The sequence below is a fragment of the Bombina bombina genome, chromosome 4, assembly GCF_027579735.1.
Source record: "Bombina bombina isolate aBomBom1 chromosome 4, aBomBom1.pri, whole genome shotgun sequence".
Lineage (NCBI taxonomy): Eukaryota > Metazoa > Chordata > Amphibia > Anura > Bombinatoridae > Bombina > Bombina bombina.
Window position 1 is genome coordinate 623,673,153 of NC_069502.1, and position 20,126 is coordinate 623,693,278.

The 20,126-nt window shown below is 41.4% G+C and overlaps 1 protein-coding gene across 1 annotated transcript in view; it reads left to right on the forward strand.

The window, feature by feature from the left end:
• The window catches only part of AIG1 (androgen induced 1), a 717,445-nt gene that overhangs the window by 694,198 nt on the left and 3,121 nt on the right, over window positions 1–20,126 (forward strand). The gene's annotated exons all lie outside the window — the stretch shown is intronic.

Consider the following 20,126-nt stretch of genomic DNA (forward strand, 5'->3'; position numbering starts at 1 on the left):
TAGGTACAATAGCTATTAAATAGTTAATAACTATTTAATAGCTACCTAGTTAAAATAATTACCAATTTACCTGTAAAATAAATCCTAACCTAAGTTACAAATACAAATACACTATCAATAAATTAAATAAACTACAAATATCTAAACTAAAATACAATTAAATACACTAAACTAAATTACAAAAAAAACAAACACTAAATTACAAAAAATAAAAAAAGATTACAAGAATTTTAAGCTAATTACACCTATTCTAAGCCCCCTAATAAAATAATAAAGCCCCCCAAAATAAAAAAAATGCCCTACCCTATTCTAAATTAAAAATTAACCAGATCTTTTACCAACCCTTAAAAGGGCTTTTTGCGGGGCATGCCCCAAAGTAAACAGCTCTTTTGCCTGTAAAAACCCCCACAATACCACCCCCAACATTACAACCCACCACCCACATACCCCTACTCTAAACCCACCCAAACCCCCCTTAAAAAAACCTAACACTAAGCCCCAGAAGATCTCCCTACCTTGAGTCGTCTTCTCCCAGCCGGGCCGAACTCTTCATCCAATCCGGGCGATGTCTTCATCCAAGCGGCAAAGAAGAAGTCTTCCATCCGGGCGATGTCTTCATCCAAGCGGCAAAGAAGAGGTCCTCCATCGGGGCGAAGTTTTCCTCCAAGCGGTATCTTCAATCTTCTTTCTTCAGACCTCCTACGCGGAACATCCAGCAGGCCCGACGACTGAACGATGAATGAAGTTTCCTTTAAATGACGTCATCCAAGATGGCGTCCCTCAAATTCCGATTGGCTGATAGGATTCTATCAGCCAATCGGAATTAAGGTACGAAAATCTGATTGGCTGATTCAATCAGCCAATCAGATTCAAGTTCAATCCGATTGGCTGATTGAATCTTTTTTTTTTTTTATTTAGTTTAGTGTATTTAATTGTATTTTAGTTTAGATAGTTGTAGTTTTATTTTAGGTTAGGATTTAATTTACAGGTAAATTGGTAATTATTTTAACAAGGTAGCTATTTAATAGTTATTAACTATTTAATAGCTATTGTACCTAGTTAAAATAAATACCAAGTTACCTGTAAAATAAATATAAACCCTAAAATAGCTACAATGCAGTTATTAATTACATTGTAGCTATCTTAGGGTTTATTTTATAGGTAAGTATTTAGATTTAAATAGGAATATTTTAATTAATAATATTAATATTAATTAGATTTATTTTAATAAGAATTTAGTTAGGGGTGTTAGAGTTAGATAGGGTTATTATACTTAATATATATATAATATAATAACTATATTAACTATATTAACCCTAATATAATTAGGGTTAATATAGTTAATATATATAATATAATAACTATATTAACTATATTAACCCTAATATAATTAGGGTTAATATAGGTGGCGGCGGTGTAGGGGGATTAGATTAGGGGGTAATATAGTTAATATAGGTGGCGGCGGTGTAGGGGGATTAGATTAGGGGGTAATACATTTATTATAGGTGGCGGCGGTGTAGGGGGATTAGATTAGGGGGTAATACATTTATTATTGGTGGCGGCGGTATAGGGGGATTTAGATTATAGGCAAAAGAGCTACTTTGTGACAATGCCCAGCAAAAAGCCCTTTTAAGGGCTGGTAAAAGAGCTGATTACTTTGGGGCAAAGCCCCGCAAAAAGCCCTTTTAAGGGCTGGCAATAGAGCTGTTTACTTTGGGGTAATGCCATGCAAAAAGCCCTTTTCAGGGCTATTTGTAGGGTTAGACTTAGGTTTAGTGGTAGGGATAGTTTAGTATTTTAGGGGTTAATTAATTTAATATAGGTGGCGGCAGTATAGGGGCATTAGATTAGGGGTTAATTAATTTAATATAGGTGGCGGCAGTGTAGGGGGATTAGATTAGGGGTTAATTAATTTAATATAGCTGGCGGCAGTGTAGGGGGATTAAATTAGCGGTTAATAATTTTAATATAGCTGGCGGCGGGGTAGGAGCTCACATTAGGGGGTAGTTAATGTAGCTGGCGGCGGGTTAGGAGCTCACATTAGGGTTAGTTAATGTGGCTGGCGGCGGGGTAAGAGCTCACATTAGGGGGTAGTTAATGTAGCTGGCGGTGGTATAAGAAGCTCACATAAGGGGGAGTTAATGTAGGTGGTGGCTGGTCCGGGAGCGGCGGTTTAGGGGTTAATAACTTTATTAGAGATTGCGGCAGGGTCCGGGAGCGGCGGTTTAGGGGTTAATACATTTTTTATTATTAGGAGTGAGAGGGGGTATAGCGGATAGAGGGGTATACGTGTCGGGCTATGTTTGGGAGGCGTGTTAGACAGTACGGGAGATTTAATACTTTAGTCAGGTTTTGTAGGCGCCGGCAGTTTCTAAAGTGCCGTAAGTCACTGGCGACTCCAGAAATTTGTACTTATGCAGATTTCTGGACATCGCTGGTTTTACGGCACTTTAGCATCTTACGGCGCCGTATATGGGATAGCTCGAGTTGCGGCGGGGGTTCCCTCGCTTGCTCCACAAAATACGATCTATATCGGATCGCGCCCTTGATGTTGCGGTTCTACTAAAAAAAATAGGAAGCAAATATGATAAATCGTTGAGTAATTTGTCTTTTTCTCTTTGTTAAAGGGACAAAAGCATAATTTGTTTAGCAATCTTACAATACATTAGCAGGCTAACACAGTGTGGCATCTTTTTCTGAACAAACACTTGGTTAATACGATTGTTTTTCTAATTTGCAGGGAAACAATTCAGACTTGATACAGTTGACACAACTTGCCACTGTCATTTTGTTAGGAAAAATTGATTTGCTGTTGCTTATTTGATGACCCCTGCTGAAGCCAGTTAATGACAGATATGTATCAGGGTTATGCTTGTGTTTGCTTGTGCCACTTACAGTTTTTAGAATTTCTGCCTTTACAATATCTGTTTTATATTAGGAAGGTGATGACTAAAGTTCCAAATAAAAGTTGCCTCATTTTAAGTGAAAACAATCTACTGTTTAGGCCTTTGGCTGCCAGTAAGGGTTACAATGCAATGCAACCCTGTGTGGCAGCCAAGGCATGAAATCGCTTACTGCTTCAGCACCGCTAAGATAAGCAAAAATAACTGAACCATTGTATGATGAATCTATGCTGTAGCTCTTTCCAGGTCTGTTAATGATTCTTGGAAACACATTTTACCCTTCTGGCTTGTCACTATTTTCAACATTTAATTTCTAAATTCATGTTGAATCTGTGCACACTAATTTTCATGAAAACTTTTGTTCAACAATGTCCTAGTTACAAATACCAGAAGATTTAAATAAAGCACTAGACCTTATTGTACTTAAATTAAATAGTAGATTACAGATACACTAAAGTCAAAATGAACCTTTCATGATTCTAACAGAGCATTTTTAAGAGACGTTCCAATGTATCTCCATTATACACAATTTCTGAGGCACCAGCTACTACTGAGCATGTGCAAGAGTTCACAGTGTTTAAGTATATGAGTCTATTATTGGCTGATGGCTGTCACATGATACAAGGATCCAGCAAATTGAAGTCAATTTTTAAATTTGACAGAAAAAAAAAATGCTTATTTAAAATTAATATTCTTTTTATTATACACTTGTTGATTAAGCAGTTCTACTGTATGTAATGGTTCTTTAATAATGAATGTTATTTTCAAACCTTTACGGATGGTAATATTATTGTTACCAATTTTATAATAATATGCATCTAATTGCTGCAACAAAAAATGCTATTAAAAACAGGGGCACTTTCATTCATGAAAGTTTACCTTTTATTCCTTTCAAGCTTGGAACACCTGAGCAGGGATTCCCCCGCCCCCAGATCCTCTCTTCTTTCATCAGAAATTACGAATCCGGCTTCCTCCAATAAAGGCTTCCCCCCCAGAGCAAACATTTGTGAAAATTTACATTCACTTTAAAGGGATAGGAAAGTCAAAATTAAACTTACATGATTCATGTAGAGCATATAATTTTAAGGCACTTCTAAATTCACTTCTATTTTCAATAACGACCAGGACGTATCCTGTACGGCACTGGTTTTTAAGGGGGGGTTTTCGGCCCATAATAGCGCAGGTCTTGCCACGAGCGGCAAGACCACACTATTACAACCTCCCTCCAGCAGGCCTCCTAGAAAAGCGCAGTCTTTCCTCTGGCAGTGAGTGCCGCGCTATTAAAAAAGCAAGCCCTATTGAAAGACCTTTTGCTGGTCATTAGGGAGTTAATAAAATAATCAGAAACTATGTTCAAATTACACACACTTGTATTCAAATAAGAACATAGTAACATGTTGTTTAGCAAGGAAAATACAAAATAACCTAGTTTCTCCACCTGGTGTACCACTGGGGTACTGCCAATAGGCAAGAGCTGCTCCCCTGATTTAGAAAGAAGATTTTCTCTGATATTTTTAGATAAGGAAAATAGATGCTATATTACTGCCAGGTAATGAATTCTATTTCATGTTTTGTGTTTCAAGAATGTATCAGTTGTCAGAACCTGTTGAACATAAATGACTTTACCAGAAAGTAACTAAGTCTTTTTGTTAGATTAGGCAGAAACACTATAAAATGTTCTTTATATTGTTTGATTTGCATTGCGTCCAGATGGAAACGTTTATACCTTTAACTTTTGGTTCTGTACATTTAACCCTTTCAACATGTTGAAAACATAGATGTTTGGAAATGAGTCCAGTAGTCTACAGTAAGAAGCTACAGGGTACAAGTGAACAATCTGGCTTTTTCTTATCTTTAAAATGAAATAGACCAATTACTTTTAGTCTCCTGTTAAAGGGACAGTATACTATAAAATAGTTTTTCCCTTAATGTGTTTCCAATTACTTATTTTACCAGCTGCAGAGTATAAAATGTATGAGATTTGCTTTTTTAAGGCTTATTTGTGTATTGAATTTGCTGATTTTGTGTTTTGAAGCCACAACCTAATCAAATGGGTTGCGCTTGTAGGTATAATCAGATCTCATTACTTTATCACATTGTGTACATATACCTGTTTCTTGTATCTGTCCATAAACCAATCACCAATACTTGGAGAGAACAATGGAAAATTAACATTTTATTACCTTATCTCTTCTATAACCCACTGGGAGTGTAATTTCTTCTACTGGCTGTGTTAACACAGCTTGGCCTCGAGGCCAAAAACTTTCAGAATGAGTGGGGATACCACAGGCTAAATAATCTATGTCAAATGCCAATATAATGGAAATACTTGTAAACAATTGAATACACTCAAGCAGGTAAAGTGGATCATTGGGAACAAATTAAAGGGATGAATTTTTTTTAGTAAACTGTCCCTTTAAGAATACAGTATATTTTTGTTGCAGATCTTTTAAAAATTGGCTGGCTGAATATTTCAATCTATTGTCAGCTATAAAAGTCATACATTTTGTTTTTTGAATCAATCCGCCAAAAAAAAAGTAATATTTGTATATTTCCTGTGCGCTAAACCCTTTCTAATTAAAGGGACACTAAACCTAAATTTTTTCTTTAATGATTCAGATAGAGCATGCAAATTTAAGCAACTTTCTAATTTACTTCTATTATCAATTTTTCTTCATTCTCTTGCTATCTTTATTTTAAAAAGCAGAAATGTAAAGTTTAGGAGCCGGCCCATTTTGGGTTCAGCACCCTGGATACTGCTTGCTTATTGATGGCTACATTTACAAAACCAATCAGCAAGCATAACCCAGGTTCTGAACCAAAAATGGGCCGGCTCCTATGCTGCTGGTATCCAAAATTTAGTGAGATATGCGCATGGGTAATTGGGTTTAAGTGGTTAGGAGCTTAAGTGGGGTGGTGTAATGCTCGTGGAATATTCCACTATCAGACAAAACTGTCTTCTTGCATGATGTACCGAGTCCACGGATTCATCCTAACTTGTGGGATATTGTCCTTCCTGACAGGAAGTAGCAAAGAGAGCACCACAGCAGAGCTGTCTATATAGCTCCCCCCTTAACTCCACCCCCAGTCATTCTCTTTGCTGGCTCTAAGCAGGAAGAGTAAAGAGAAGAGGTGTTAAACTGTTTTTATTTCATCTTCAATCAAGAGTTTGTTATTTTTAAATGGTACCGGTGTTGTACTATTTGCTCTCAGGCAGGACATAGATGAAGATTTCTGCCTGGAGGATGATTATCTTAGCATTTGTAAATAAGGTCCACTGCTGTTCCTACATGAGCTGAGGATTACAGGAAAACTTCAGTGTTAGGAACGGTTCTTGCTATACAGCAATGAGGTATGTTCAGTTATTTTTCTGCAGAGACTGTGTTAACTCAGAAAGGCTGACAGTATCCCCATTAGGGGAAGGGGAAGCAGTAATCCTAGTATGAAAGAGGTTTTACTAGCTTGCATAAAGGGCTACATTTTTTTTTTGGGCACTCAGTTTGTTTATGTAAAATTGGGACAAACGTTTGTGTGTTCTGGGAGTAACGTTTTTTATGTTTATGGGACGTTTGCTTAAGGGGTCAATTGGCTTATTTTGGGTTTGTTATAACCCACATGGTTTTCAAACTAGATTTGTTAGATTTGAGTAGGCCCCAGTAACATCAAATGAGGTGGGCGGGGCCTATTTTCGCGCCTCAGTTGCGCATTTAGTTATACAGACAAGCAGCAAGCAACTTCTCCTGAGGTCCTGATGATCTTCTGAGGGCCTATTCGAAGCTTTAACCCCATATTATCGTTCCTAAGGGCAGGTAGGGCCAAAGCTGAGGTGTGGCAAGGTGCTTATCGGGGTGTTAGCCGGTTTTAGACATATTTCAATCCGGTTTTTTCATTTGGGGGTTTATTGCTTATTAACTTGTGGTGCAATCCTTCTAAAGCTTAGTGGGTACACTGTTAAAATTTCAGAAAAATTGAAGCAATTTTAACCTGTTTTGCAGTTTGTGTATGCCTTTTTTTCTCTTAAAGGCACAGTACCGTTTTTGCAAATTGTGTTTTTTTCATTAAATAAAGTGTATTCCAAGCTTGCTTGCTTTATTACTAGTCTGTTAAACATGTCTGACACTGAGGAAACTCATTGTTCAATTTGTTTAGAAGCCATTGTGAAACCCCCTCTTAGAATGTGTCCCACTTTTACTGATATGTCTATAAATTGCAAACTGCATATTTTGACTTATAAAAGTTTGGCATTAGATGATTCTCAGACAGAAGGAAATCAGGTTTTGCCATCTAGTTCTCCCCAAGTGTCACAACCAGTAACGCCCGCACAAGTAACGACAAGTACTTCTAGTGCGTCTAATTCTTTCACCTTGCAAGATATGGCTTCAGTTATGAATACTACCCTCACAGAGGTTTTATCTAAGCTGCCTGGGTTGCAAGGGAAGCGCAGTAGCTCTGGGTTAAGAACAAATGCTGAGCCTTCTGATGCTTTAGTAGCCATATCCGATATTCCCTCACAATGTTCTGAAGTAGGGATGAGGGATTTGCTGTCTGAGGGAGAGATTTCTGATTCAGGAAAGATGTTCCCTCAGACAGATTCAGATATGACGGCATTTAAATTTAAGCTAGAGCACCTCCGCTTATTGCTCAGGGAGGTTTTAGCTACGCTGGATGATTGTGACCCTATTGTAGTTCCAGAGAAATTGTGTAAAATGGACAAATATTTAGAGGTTCCTGTTTACACTGATGTGTTTCCAGTCCCTAAGAGGATTTCGGACATTGTTACTAAGGAGTGGGATAGACCAGGTATTCCGTTCTCTCCCCCTCCTGTTTTTAAGAAAATGTTTCCCATTTCTGACACCATAAAGGACTCATGGCAGACGGTCCCTAAGGTGGAGGGAGCTATTTCTACCCTGGCTAAGCGTACAACTATACCTATTGAAGACAGTTGTGCTTTCATTGATCCTATGGATAAAAAATTAGAGGGTCTCCTAAAGAAAATTTTTGTTCATCAAGGTTTTCTTCTTCAACCTATAGCGTGCATTGTTCCTGTAACCACTGCAGCTGCCTTTTGGTTTGAGGCTCTAGAAGAGGCTCTTCAGATGGAGACCCCACTAGATGATATTTTGGACAGAATTAAGGCTCTTAAGTTGGCTAATTCTTTTATTACAGACACCGCTTTTCATCTTGCTAAATTAGCGGCTAAGAATTCAGGTTTTGCAACTTTCGCACGTAGAGCGTTATGGCTTAAGTCCTGGTCAGCTGATGTGTCATCTAAATCTAAGCTTTTGTCCATCCCTTTCAAAGGTAAGACCCTATTCGGGCCTGCATTGAAAGAGATCATTTCAGACATTACTGGAGGGAAGGGTCATACCCTCCCTCAGGATAAGTCAAATAAGACAAGGACCAAACAAAATAATTTTCGTTCCTTTCGAAACTTCAAGAGTGGTCCCTCTACCTCTTCCCCTGCTGCAAAGCAAGAGGGGAACTTTGCTAAATCCAAGCCAACCTTGAGACCTAATCAGGCTTGGAACATGGGTAAACAGGCCAAAAAGCCTGCTGCTGCCACTAAGTCAGCATGAAGGGGTAGCCCCCGATCCGGGACCGGATCTAGTAGGGGGCAGACTCTCTCTCTTTGCTCAGGCCTGGGCAAGAGATGTTCAGGATTCCTGGGCAGTAGAAATTGTAACCCAGGGATAGCTTCTAGATTTCAAGGATTCCCCTCCAAGGGGGAGGTTTCATCTTTCCCAATTGTCTGTAAACCCGACAAAAAGAGAGGCGTTCTTACGCTTTGTAGAAGACCTTTTTACCATGGGAGTGATCTGCCCAGTTCCAAAAGCAGAACAAGGACAGGGGTTCTACTCCAATCTGTTTATTGTTCCCAAAAAGGAGGGAACCTTCAGACCAATTCTGGATCTCAAGATCCTAAACCAATTCCTAAGAGTTCCATCTTTCAAGACCATTCGGACTATCTTACCATTGATCCAGGAGTGTAAATATATGACCACCATGGACTTAAAGGATGCGTATCTACACATTCCTATCCACAAAGATCATCACCAGTTCCTCAGGTTCGCCTTTCTGGACAAGCATTACCAGTTTGTGGCTCTTCCTTTCGGGTTGGCCACGGCACCGCAAATCTACACGAAGGTGCTAGGGTCCCTTCTGGCGGTTCTAAGGCCACGGGGCATAGCAGTGGCGCCTTATCTAGACGACATTCTAATTCAAGCGTCGTCCTTCCAACTAGCCAAGTCTCAAACGGACTTAGTGTTGGCCTTTCAATGGTCTCACGGGTGGAAAGTGAATGTAAAAAAGAGTTCTCTTTCCCCCCTCACATGAGTTTCATTTCTAGGGACTCTGATAGACTCAGTGGACATGAAAATATTTCTGACGGATTTTGTCCACCTGCCGAGCTCTTCATTCCATTCCTCGGCAACTATGCATGCTCAATCAGTGGAATGGGGATTATGCGGATTTATCTCCTCGGATAAATCTGGATCAAGAGACCAGAGACTCTCTTCTTTGGTGGTTGTCACAGGATCATCTGTCCCAGGGAATTTGTTTCCGCAGGCCAGAATGGGTTATAGTGACGACAGACGCCAGTCTTCTGGGCTGGGGTGCAGTCTGGAATTCCCTGAAAGCTCAGGGTTTGTGGACTCGGGAGGAGGCTCTCCTATGATAAATATTCTGGAATTAAGAGCGATATTCAATGCTCTCCAGGCATGGCCTCAGCTGGCTTCGGCCAGATTCATCAGGTTTCAGTCGGACAACATCACGACTGTGGCTTATATCAATCATCAAGGCGGAACAAAGAATTCCTTTGCGATGATAGAGGTCTCAAGGATAATCCAATGGGCAGAGGCTCACTCTTGCCATCTATCAGCGATCTATATCCCAGGTGTAGAGAACTGGGAGGCAGATTTTCTAAGTCGTCAGACTTTTCATCCGGGGGAGTGGGAACTCCATCCGGAGGTGTTTGCTCAGCTGGTTCGGCTATGGGGCACACCAGAGTTAGATCTGATGGCGTCTCGTCAGAACGCCAAACTTCCTTGTTACGGCTCCAGGTCAAGGGATCCTCAGGCTGTACTGATAGATGCTCTAGCAGTACCCTGGTCATTAAACCTGGGTTATGTGTTTCCACCTTTCCCTCTCCTTCCACGTCTAATTGCCAGAATCAAACAGGAGAGAGCATCGCTGATTTTAATAGCACCTGCGTGGCCACGCAGGACTTGGTATGCAGACCTGGTGGACATGTCACCCCTTCCACCATGGTCTCTGCCATTGAGACAGGACCTTCTGATTCAAGGTCCATTCAAGCATTTAAATCTAATTTCTCTGCAACTGACTGCTTGGAGATTGAACGCTTGATTCTATCAAAGCGGGGTTTCTCTGAGTCAGTCATAAATACCTTGATTCAGGCTCGAAAGCCTGTTACCAGGAAAATTTATCATAAGATATGGCGTAAATATCTTTTTTGGTGCAAATCCAAAGGCTTCTCCTGGAGTAAAATCAGGATTCCTAGGATTTTGTCTTTTCTCCAAGAGGGATTGGAGAAAGGATTATCAGCTAGTTCCCTAAAGGGACAGATATCTGCTCTGTCTATTTTATTACACAAGCGTCTGGCAGATGTTCCAGACGTTCTGGCTTTTTTTCAGGCTTTAGTTAGAATTAAGCCTGTGTTTAAACCTATTGCTCCGCCATGGAGTCTAAATTTAGTTCTTAGAGTTCTTCAGGGGGTTCCGTTTGAACCCATGTTTTGTTCCTAGTTGCTATCTCTTCAGCTCGAAGAGTTTCTGAACTATCTGCATTACAATGTGACTCACCTTATCTTGTGTTCCATGCTGATAAGGTGGTTTTGCGTTCCAAGCCTGGGTTCCTACCTAAGGTTGTTACTAACAGGAATATCAATCAAGAAATTGTTGTTCCTTCTCTGTGTCCTAATCCTTCTTGTAAGAAGGAATGTCTGTTGCACAACTTGGACGTGGTTCGTGCTTTGAAATTTTATTTGCAGGCAACCAAAGATTTTCGTCAAACATCTTCTTTGTTTGTTGTCTATTCTGGAAAGCGTAGGGGTCAAAAGGCTACGGCGACTTCTCTTTCCTTTTGGCTGAAAAGCATCATCCGTTTGGCTTATGAGACTGCTGGACAGCAGCCTCCTGAAAGGATTACAGCTCATTCTACTAGAGTGGTAGCTTCCACATGGGCTTTTAAAAATGATGCTTCTGTTGAACAGATTTGTAAGGCTGCGACTTGGTCTTCGCTTCATACCTTTTCCAAATTTTACAAATTTGATACTTTTGCTTCTTCAAAGGCTATTTTTGGGAGAAAGGTTTTGCAAGCAGTGGTGCCTTCCATTTAGGTTCCTGTCTTGTCCCTCCCTTCATCCGTGTCCTAAAGCTTTGGTATTGGTATACCACAAGTTAGGATGAATCCGTGGACTCGGTACATCATGCAAAAGAAAACACAATTTATGCTTACCTGATAAATTTCTTTCTTTTTCGATGTACCGAGTCCACGGCCCGCCCTGTCTATTCAAGACAGATAGTATTTTTTTTTATGTAAACTTCAGTCACCTCTGCACCTTATAGTTTCTCCTTTTCTTCCTTGGCCTTCGGTCGAATGACTGGGGGGTGGAGTTAAGGGGGGAGCTATATAGACAGCTCTGCTGTGGTGCTCTCTTTGCTACTTCCTGTCAGGAAGGACAATATCCCACAAGTTAGGATGAATCCGTGGATTCGCTACATCTCAAAAGAAAGAAATTTATCAGGTAAACATAAATTTTGTTTTTTCAAGCGTCAAGCTGAAATGATGGGGAATATCCTAGAGCAGAGAAAGTTTGCAAAATGAGGTAAGCGGTACTCACAATAGGCAGTGTAGTCTGTGGCGACAACAGGTAGGGAATCCAGCGGTATGGCAGTTCAAGGGTAAACCAATAGAAGGACCGTAAATAGGCAGGAATCTGCAACAAAGGGAATCCAATAATTACAGTTCAGGAATAAACGAATAGAAGGGTCAGGCATGCAGAGTTCGGTAACAGTATAGCAATCCAATGGTTCAATGGTTAAACAGGCAGAGTGGTCAGACAGGCAGAGTTCAGCAACTGTATGGCAATCCAGTATTTTAGGGTTAAGCAAGCAGAGTAGTCAGACAGGCAGAGTTCAATAACAGTATGGAAATCCAGTACTTTAGGGGTTAAGCATGCAGAGTAGTCAGACAGGCAGAGTTCAATAACAGAATGGCAATCTAGTACTTTAGGGGTTAAGCAAGCAGAGTAGTCAGACAGGCAGAGTTCAGTAACAGAGTGGCAATCCAGTACTTTAGGGGTTAAGCAAGCAGAGTAGTCAGGCAGAGTTCAATAACGTTATGGCAATCCAGTATACAGTAACAATCACACCCAGGAGCACACTAAGTAACAACTATACTTGGACAGTGATAGGTAGAAAGTGAGCAACTTACATAGACGCAGGATTCGCTTCACAGGAGATCCTGACTGGCTTCAGAATGAAAGGAGCATGCGGCGATGACATCACCGCCACACGTACACAGGAGCCGACTCTACCCTAGGCAACGAGCAGAACAGCAGGCGTCACGTCCCTAGCAACAGCTAGAGCGGTGCAGCATGACATAGCTCCCCTCTCAAGTGTTTCCTCCGGGAACCAGAGTCGGCCTCAAAGGATGAGCAGCATGGAATCTGGAGACCAAAGATGGAGCATGCACATCACGGGCAGGAACCCAGGAACAATCCACCACAGAGTAACCCTTCCAATGTACCAGATACTGCAGTTGTCACCATGGACCAGAAGCACAGAAGGAGGAGGAGGAGCCGGGTATATCTATTCTTGATGTAAGGCTTGAGTAGTAAAATGTGGAAGACTGAGTGTATGTGCAGGGTTTTGGGCAAGGCCACTTGTAGGCAACAGGAGACAGTCTTTTTAGGACTTTGTAAGGACCTAGAAACCTAGGCCCTAATTTGTGACTGGGTTGACGTAGACGAATATGTTGAGTAGAGACCCAAACACGTTCACCTACCGAGATGGCACGTACAGAAGCTCTATGATGATCAGCAATGCTCTTGTATCTAGAGACAACTGAACGTAACTGAAAGTGAATACGTTGCCAATGAGTGGTGAGATTAGTAACGTGTCGGTCTGCAGCAGGAACCCCTGTGGACTGAACAGAAAGAGAAAAGACACAAGGTTGATAACCTGCTGCGGCTTGAAATAGAGAACATTGTAGAGAAGAGTGCCAATGAGTGTTCCTTGCCAGCTCAGCTAGGGGTAACAACTAAGACCAGTTGGTATGGAGAGAATTAACAAAGGTTCTAAGATAGGCCGTGAGATCCTGATTTACTCAGTTAGCCCATTAGTCTGAGGATGGTAGCCAGAAGACAAGGAAACAGTGGTTCCAATCAACTTGCATAAGGCTCTCCAAAAGGTAGAAATGAATTGTGGACCTATGTCAAAAACACTATTCATAGGAATGCCATAAAGTCGTACCACATGCAAGAGAAGAAGAGACGATAATTCTTGGGCAGAAGACAGTTTCTTTGGGGGTACAAAATGAGCCAGTCTGGAATATCGATCCACCACAACCCAGATTACCGTATGATGGTCAGAAGGAGGGAGTTCCACAATGAAGTCCATTGTTATGTGTGTTTTGGAATGGACAATGGTTGGAGCAAGACAGGAAGCAAGGATCGTGGAGTTTTGTTGGCAGCACAAGTCGTGCAGGCTTTCACATAATCCTGAGTGTCAGACTTCATAGTAGGCCACCATACATGTCGGGAAAGAAGCTTAAAAATACGTATCAAACCTGGATGCCCTGAAAGTTTACTATCATGAGCCCAGGAAAGCACAGGAGTGCGTAGATTCAGAGGTACAAAACGGATATCGGGAGCCACAGGGGCTTCAGGAGGCTTTCTAGACTGGGCACGTTGCAGGTTTTGAAGAAGGGTGGTGTTCAGTTGAGCAACCACACAGGAGGGGGTATGATGTGTTCAATAGGAGCTTCAGAGGAATCACTAGAGTGAGGAAACTGACGGGAAAGGACATCAGCCTTCTTTTTTTTGGTCCCAGGAAGATAAGAGACCACAAAGTTAAAACGGGAGAAGAACAAGGCCCATCTGACCTGTCGAGGATTCAGTCAATAAGCAGTCTCTAGGTAAGTCAGATTCTTGTGGCCAGTGAGAATCTGAATGGGATTGGCGGTGCCCTCTAGCCAATGACGCCATTCAGTCAAGGCCATCTTAATGGCTAAGAGTTCACGATTACCCATGTCGTAATTCCTCTCTGGAGGAGTAAAGCATTTAGAGAAAAAGGTTACAGGGTGCAACTTGGAGGTTAAAGGATCCCTTTGGGTTAGAACTGCTCCAGCCCCTATCTCAGAGGCATCAACCTCTAAAGTGAACTGTAGGTCAGGATCAGGATGGCGGAGTATAGGAGCAGAACAAAAGGCTTTTTTCAGACAAGAGAAGGCATTTATGGCTTCAGGAGGCCAATGTTTACAGTCTTTGTTCCGTTATGTCAGTTCAGTGAGTGGAGCGACTGTTTGGGAAAAGTTCTTTATAAACTTGCGGTAATAATTGGAGAACCGCAAGAATCTCTGTAGTTCCTTTAATGAAGTGGGTTGAGGCCATTCCAGAACTGTGGTGAGCTTAGCAGGATCCATGGCAAAACACTCCTTCGAGATGACATAACCAAGGAACTGGATCTGAACTTGATCAAACTCACATTTTTCTAGTTTGGCTACCAGAGAATTGTCTCTAAGACGTAGAAGTACCTGTCTCATGTGTTTATGATGCTCCTCCAGGGTGGAGGAGAAAAAAAGGATATCATCCAGATAGACAATGACAGTGCGATTGAGGAGGTCACAGAAGACATCATTGACAAATGCCTGGAAGACTGCAGGGGCATTACACAGCCCAAAGGGCATTACAAGGTATTCATAATGCCCTGATCTTGTGTTGAAGGTGGTTTTCCATTCGTGCCCTGGGAAGATACAAATCAGATTGTATGCCCCACGTAGGTCCAGCTTGGTGAAGTAGCGAGCATTCTGAAGTGAATCATACAGTTCAGTGAGCAAAGGAATGGGATAGCGATTCTTGATAGTGATGTTGTTTAAGGCCCTGAAGTCAATACAGGGTCTGAGCCCACCATCCTTCTTACTGACTAAAAAGAGGCCAGCCCCAGCAGGATAGGAGGAAGGGCAAATGAAACCTTTAGCTAAGTTCTCTTGGATGTACTCCTCCATGGACTTGGTTTCAGCTTTGAAGAGAGGATAAGTCCTCCCTTTAGGAAGTGGGGCTCCGGGAAAGAGGTAAATTTTGCAGTCATAAGGACGGTGGGGTGGCAGCACATCGGCTGCTTTCTTTTCAAACACATCTGTGAAATCCCCATATACTGAGGGAAGGCTTGAAGGGGTCTGTAGACTGGCTATAGGGGTGCGGAGCAGAGGAGTAACCTTAGCAAGACAGGAGTGTAAGCAGGAGGTACTCCAGGAGACCAATTGTCCCTCAGCCCAGTCGAACTGTGGATTGTGTATGCGAAGCCAAGGAAGACCAAGGATGACAGGCTATGCTGGGGAATGAATGACCTCAAACTGCATCTGTTCGGTATGAAAGACTCCCACAGTCAGGGTCAGGGGCGCTGACTCAAAATGGATTAACCCTGAACCAAGGGGAGTGCCATCCAGAGTAGTTATTTTGAGACAATGTCTTTCCAGCAGAAGAGGCAACCCAGCCTGAATCATAAAATGGTGATCCAGAAAGTTTCCAGCTGCCCCTAAATCAATGAAGGCTTGAGTGTGGACAGAATTCTGAAGGAAGGTAAGGGTAACAGGTAACAGGATCCGAGAGGAGTAAGGGGATTTAGTAGTGATCATGCACAGAAGTACCCCAGTTATTCTCTAAGTATTGGCTTTTCCTGGCTGAATGTCACAATTCTTTAGTTGGTGGGAGTTAGAACCACAATAAAAGCATAGTCTCAAGCTCCTTCTTCTCTGTCTTTCAGACTCTGTGGGTTTGAAGGAGGAGAGATCTATGGGTTCCTCTTCTGGGGTAACTGGAGGTGTTGAAGGGGTAGAGGATAGTGCAGAGACCGGATGAATAAAAGAACGGGAGGAAAGTTCTGTCTCTCTTAGCTTGTCTCTCCTGGAAGCGAGAGTCTAGACTGATACAAACTGTTATAAAGTCATCCAAGGAAGAAGGAACATCACGATAAGTAAGTTCATCTTTGATGCGTTCATGCAAACCTCTCCTAAAGGCTGCCTTAAGAGCACTGCCATCCCAACTGGTCTCAAGTACCAAGGGGTGAAACTTGATGGCATATTGTGCCACAGTTCTATTGCTCTGGCGGAGATCCAGGAGAGAATACTCTGCAGCAGAAGTACGGCCAGAAGTCCCAAACACAGAAGATAATGCAGAAATGAAAGCATCAGCATCATTCAGGAGTGGAGCGTTCTGTTCCAAAAAGGGGGAAAACCCAGGCTAGGGCTTTATCTTTCAGTAAGGAAATGATAAAGGTGACCCTTGACTGATGAGACTGGAAGATGTGAGGATCATTGCGAAAGTGCAGCCGGCACTGTTTAATAAAACCCCTGCAATCAGTAGTACCTTCATATTTGTCAGGTAATGGTATTCGGGGTATACTTCCAGAAGCAGGGGAAGAAGTTGCAGTACTAGGAGCAGAGACCGGTGGTACAACAACAGGAGGGGAATCCTTTGCTGCAACTAGTGAGGAGAGTTGAGCGGTTATAGTCTCTAGTTTGGAATCCACACTCTGCAACTGTACAGTACGGTTCAATTTGTCCTTGAAGATAAACTTCTCTTGCTACCTCAATTGGGTCCATGGCCCAAGTATAATGTAATGCTCATCGTATATTCCACTATCAGACCAAACTTGGCCAGTAGTCTTCTTATCCCGGTGTCAAGCTGAAATGATAGGGAATATCCCAAAGCAGAGAAAGTTTGCAAAATGAGGTAAGCGGTACTCATAATAGGCAGGGTAGTCTTTGGCAACAATCCAGTAATTTACGGGTTAAGCAAGCAGAGTAGTCAGACAGGCAGAGTTCAGTAACAGAATGGCAATCCAGTACTTAGGGGTTAAGCAAGCAGAGTAGTCAGACAGGCAGAGTTCAATAATGTTATGGCAATCCAGTATACAGTAACAATCACACCCAGGAGCACACTAAGTAACACCAATACTTGGGCAGTGATAGGTACATACATAGACGCAGGATTCACGCCACAGGAGATCCTGACCGGCTTCAGAATGAAAGGAGCGTGCGGCGATGATGTCACCACCGCACGCACACAGGAGCCGTCTCTACCCTAGGCAACAAGCAGAACAGCAGACGACGCGTCCCTAGCAACAGCTAGAGTGGTGTGGCGTGAGAGGTGGTGACTCATCTTTAGGGGGGTGTAATGTAGTGAAGCTGTGACAGTTAGAAGGTTAAGTGCTGTGTGTTGGGTGCAGTCTAAAGGTTTAATTGTGGTTGCAAATAGGGGGTTAGATATGGTGGTGGGTCCAGTGAATAGAGGGAGTAAATGTGGCAGTAGGTCTGGTATTTTAGGGGTTAATTGTGGTTAGTAGGGCTAGTTGTAGAAAGGTCAGAGTTTGAAGTTAATAGTGGTTACAGTTACGGCATTCAGGGGTCTGCATAGGGATTTATTTTAATCAATTTTGTTTATAATCAGAATTAGTTTGTTTTAACAAATTTCATTAACAACTTAATTTTATTTTTAAAAAAATTGTCCATCTGAATTTCTTTGGATGAATGATTCTTTAAAATAAAAAAATTCTTCCATACACATTTCTAGTTTCCATCTGTGCTTTGTTTGAGTGCATCAGACCACAGTTTTTACAACCCTGATCATTTTAAATAAATACTTATAGCTTATTATTAAATGTTATTCCTTCTACTGCAATACTTGCCTTGATTAACTGACCCAATAGGTATTTTTGTATACAAAGCATGGGAAGTAGAATGTTTTTTAGACAAAAATCACCACAAGCTCACATTAGCAGATACAAGAAATGTACAATTTGTAGCATGTGTTTATTTCCCTAAAGCTACTCTTAAAATGTATTATATGGTAATAGAGGTCCGTCTAAGGTCTTAAAAAATATTCGGACAGATTATGAGTTTTGCGGTAAGAGGGGTGCGTTGCTAACTTACACTTTATTCTCACCTCTCACTTTCCTACAGCGCTGGTATTACAGGTTTTTATAAACCCGGCATTAAAAGGCAAGAAGTGAGCATAGAGCAAATTTGTGCTCCATACCGCGCTCTAATGCCAGCGCTGCTTAAGTCAGTGGTGAGCTGGTTGTTGTGCACGATTTCCCCATAGACATCAATGGGGAGAGTCGGCTGATAAAAAGTCTAACACCTACAAAAAAGCAGCGTTTAGCTCAGTAATGCAGCCTCATTGATTCCTATGGGGGAAACACATTTTATGTTTACACCTAACACCCTAGCATGAACCCCGAGTCTAAACAACCCTAATCTTACACTTATTAACCTCTAATCTGCCGCCCCCGACATTGCCAACCCCTACATTATATTTATTAACCCCTAATCTGCCGCTCCGTACATCGCTGCCACTATAATAAACATATTAACCCCTGAACCACCGCACTCTGCCTCGCAAACACTAGTTAAATATTATTAACCCCTAATCTGATGCCCCTAACATCGCCACCACCTACCTACCAATCAGCCAATAGGATTGAGCTTGCATTCTATTGGCTGTTCCAATCAGCCAATAGAAAGCGAGCTCAATCCTATTGGCTGATTGGATCATCCAATAGGATTGAAGTTCAATCCTATTGGCTGATTGCATCAGCCAATAGGATTTTTTGAACCATAATTCCGATTGGCTTATAGCATTCTATCAGCCAATCGGAATCTAAGGGATGCCATCTTGGATGACGCCATTTAAAGGAACCTTCCTTCATCGTTAGTCGTCGGAAAGAAGAGGATGCTCCGCGTTGGATGGATGAAGATAGAAGATGCCGTCTGGATGAAGACTTCTGCCCATCTGGAGGACCACTTCTCCCGGCTTGGATGAAGACTTCTCCCGGCTTCGTTGAGGACTTCTTGATGCTTCGATGAGGATTTCTCCCGGCTTCGTTGAGGATGGATGTCGGATCTTCAAAACTGTAAGTGGATCTTCAGGGTGTTAGTGTTTTGTTTTTTTTAAGGATTTATTGGGTGGGTTTTATTTTTAGGTTAGGACTTTGGGCTGCAATAGAGCTAAATGCCCTTTTAAGGGCAATGCCCATCCAAATGCCCTTTTCAGGGCAATGGGGAGCTTAGGTTTTTTTAGTTAGGGTTTTATTTGGGGGGTTGGTTGTGTGGGTGGTGGGTTTTACTGTTGGGGGATTGTTTGTATTTTTTTTCAGGTAAAAGAGCTGATTTCTTTGGGGCAATGCCCCGCAAAAGGCCCTTTTAAGGGCTATTGGTAGTTTAGTTTAGGCTAGGGTTTTTTTATTTTGGGGGACTTTTTTTATTTTGATAGGGCTATTAAATTAGGTTTAATTAGTTTAAATATCTTGTAATTTGTTTTTTATTTTCTGTAACTTAGTGTTTGTTTGTTTTTGTAATTTAGCTAATTGTATTTAATTTATTTTATTGTATTTAATTTAGGTAATTTATTTAATTGTAGTGTAGTGTTAGGTGTTAGTGTAACTTAGGTTAGGTTTTATTTTACAGGTAAATGTGTATTTATTTTAGCTATGTAGTTAGTAAATAGTTAATAACTAGCTAGTAACTATTCTACCTAGTTAAAATAAATAGAAACTTGCCTGTAAAATAAAAATTAACCCTAAGCTAGCTACAATGTAACTATTAGTTATATTGTAGCTAGCTTAGGGTTTATTTTATAGGTAAGTATATAGTTTTAAATAGGAATTATTTAGGTAATGATAGGAATTTTATTTAGATTTATTTTAATTATATTTTAGTTAGGGGGTGTTAGGGTTAGGGTTAGACTTAGGTTTAGGGGTTAATAAATTTAGAATAGTGGCAGCGATGTTGGGGGCGGCAGATTAGGGGTTAATAAATGCAGGTAGGTTGCGGCGACATTGGGGGAGGGAGATTAGGGGTTAATAAATATAATGTAGGTGTCAGCGATGTTGAAGGCAGCAGATTAGGGGTTACTAAGTATAATGTAGGTGGCGGCAATGTCTGGAGCAGGAGATTAGTGGTTAATAATTTTATTTTAGTGTTTGC